Source organism: Triticum dicoccoides, chromosome 3A (genome assembly GCF_002162155.2).
Source record: "Triticum dicoccoides isolate Atlit2015 ecotype Zavitan chromosome 3A, WEW_v2.0, whole genome shotgun sequence".
NCBI classification, from domain to species: Eukaryota; Viridiplantae; Streptophyta; class Magnoliopsida; order Poales; family Poaceae; genus Triticum; species Triticum dicoccoides.
Window position 1 is genome coordinate 159,866,933 of NC_041384.1, and position 2,753 is coordinate 159,869,685.

Here is a 2,753-nt window from a genome sequence, read left to right on the forward strand (position 1 = left end):
TGAATTATTTCTATTTTGATTTAATATGACCTTGTTTTTTTAGAAATCATAAAATATATTTTTTGTACAAAGATCAATCATCTTTGTGTTTTTAATTTAAATTTGTATATTGTTTATAAACAAATTTTTTTATCGGCGCACTACTTTTTCACAATGATTGATTTTGTCCATAGGCTTTAATATAGTGCATGTTTGTTTCATAACTACAAGGGAGGCTTTTTTGAACATGTACTATTTGAATTTCGTGTGTTCTCATACTTGAACTTGTTTTAGGTTCGGAGTTGCCAGTATTTTTAACACATGAGAGGAAGTGAATATTATTTAACATATGTACAAACGAGTAGCCATTTAACAAGTATTCCTAAAAAGGGGGCACAAATAAATGATGGGCCTAGTGCGGCATGGTAAACACATATGCTTACACTTTTTTTGCAACCTAATTAATAAAAAATGATTTGTAACAAGATGCATGAGCTTGCTTCCTTTTCTTGCATAGGCTGAACAGAGCAAAATAAATGACTATAAAAGTTGAGAATGGTTCTTTTAAACTGAAAAACTGTGGAATTTTTACCACCATATGTTTTCATCCCAATCATTTCCTTATCTTCTCAAGTGACCAGAACATGCGTTGTGCTTCCATTTTTTTATATGTTCAATAAAATCAGAGCAGTCCAATGTCGTAAACACCCATAGTCCAACGACCAAAATAATCAGAGTATATATGAAGAAAATACAAGTTTCGTGGACCCTTTTTTCTACCACACACACACACCTTTGTTCTCATCCATCTCCAAAGCCACCACCACTGAGCTACTCATACAATAGGAAAAAGATCATCACTTTTTGCAGAAGCGAGTGACTAGAGTTACAACAACTACAAGTTAAAGGACTAGTATAGTGAAGTGCTTGTTGTATTAACATGTAGCAAATTTATGTCGGCCGTTTCCACCAAGAACACGCCATGTATGGATATGAACTCCACAGACAGCTATACTAATCCCTCCTCGCGTTGGCTACAATTGACTCGGCTTCCATCGGATGCTGTGCCCGCGTCGACGGCTCACTGCAGTCAAGCACCACCGGATCCGCAACCGCCGGACATTCTGAACTAACAACAAACAGCGACCTGAACTTATGTTTGTGGGAGAATTGTTTCTGAACTTTTTAGTAATCGGTAGTACAAATCCACAATAATTTTCCTGAAACAACATATGAGTTCAGTTAGTTTTTCTGAAATTTTCTGAAGACAACGAAGCAAGAACAGGCCAGGGGCGAACGGCCACTAACTGCTGGCACAACGGGGAGGGAAGTAGCCGCTCTGCCACGAGTGGTAGCCGACGCCGCACAAGGGAAGCTTGGCGCTGGAAGGGCAGGCCAAGGCAGTGTGCTGGAAGCTCTCTGCGGTGGCAGCGCACTTGTGACAGAGGGCGGAGACGTGCAACGAGCCAGGCATGACGCGACGGTGGAGTGGCGAGAGCGTCCGCTCCATGGATGAACCTTCATTGGGAAGGTCAAGGTGGCCCTCGCGAGAAGGTCAATGTGGTCGGAGATGCAGGAGCGGCAATGCTTGTGTGGTGGCCGGGGACAACGGCGGTTGGGTTGACGGCCAGCGGCGGGCTGCGGGTTACTAGATCATGCCCATCGTGCACTACGAAACTGAACTAACACATCAGGCGAAGCTAACCTACATAGTATAGAAAAAGAAGTCAGCGGAGTAGACAATAAGGTATAATGCTCTTCTGTTTTTTCAACTGAACTAATGCATCAGGCGAAACTGACCTACAACAATGCCATTTTTCAGAGGATAACGACAAACAAATGTGATATACTGGGGTTTTCTACAGACAAAGAAGAGAACTTCTGTTATTCAAAAATCAAATAACAAAAGTACGAAGCCATCAAAATCTCACATGGCCAGCGTCCAGGGGCACGAGCATTATCCACTTCACAAGATTATTATAGTTTAGTAGTACGTACTACTAGTTAGCACAAACAGAGAAGGTTTTCCTAGTGAACAACCTAGTTGCCTGAACTTATAAAGAACAAAAACAAATACGGTGTCAAGTTAGATTATCAGAGTAGCTAGTTCCTCAAAATTGACAGCTGAAGGTCGGGGCCTCCTCCAGTCGTAGGTTGATGTCTCCTATAGCTGAAGGTCGCGGCCTCCTCCAGCTGCAGGTCGGGGCCAATCCACGCGTGGGCTGGTGGTCAACCATTTGGCTTGCTAGACTGAATGTCTTTCTCTTGGACTTGCCGTGGCTGGAGGATGGAGGAGCTGGATCGGGGCATCACTCGTCAGTGCGTACGCAACCAGGACGATAAACGACATGGGTCGCCATCGCGCACACAACCTTGGGCAGCAGCGGAGCCAGAGGTAGACGAAGGCCAGAGTGTCGTGGAGGCGGTCGGGGAGGAAGGCTACAGCGGCAGGTGGAGGATGGCCACGGTGGTCGCTTGTTGTGGTAGGAGGCCGATGGCTGCATCGTCATGCTCCTCGTCCACCAAGATGCTCCAGCTCAACTCCTATGGACGCGACAAGAACGCCGCTTGAGGGAGAAACTTTTTTTTCCGGAGGTCAAGTCAGCTGTAGCGAGAAGGTCACCTCCCCGGAGATCCACCAGAGTCGCGGGGTGGGGCGGCGGCGTCGCTAGGGGATGGCGGGGTGGGGCGGCGGCGTCGCTCGGGGATGCCGGGGTGGGGCGGCGGCGACACGCGTGGATGGCGGGGTGGGGCAGCAGTGTCGCTCGGGGATG

At 46.7% G+C, this 2,753-nt stretch overlaps 1 long non-coding RNA gene across 1 annotated transcript; it reads right to left on the reverse strand.

Annotated features, from left to right (window-relative positions):
• Positions 1-680: 680 nt before the first annotated feature.
• Positions 681-2,747, reverse strand: LOC119267701. Its single transcript, XR_005132554.1, has 3 exons — positions 1,780-2,747; positions 1,288-1,684; positions 681-1,199 (listed from the first exon to the last, which is right to left on the reverse strand). It is a non-coding gene; the product is annotated as an uncharacterized LOC119267701 (long non-coding RNA).
• Positions 2,748-2,753: the final 6 nt, after the last annotated feature.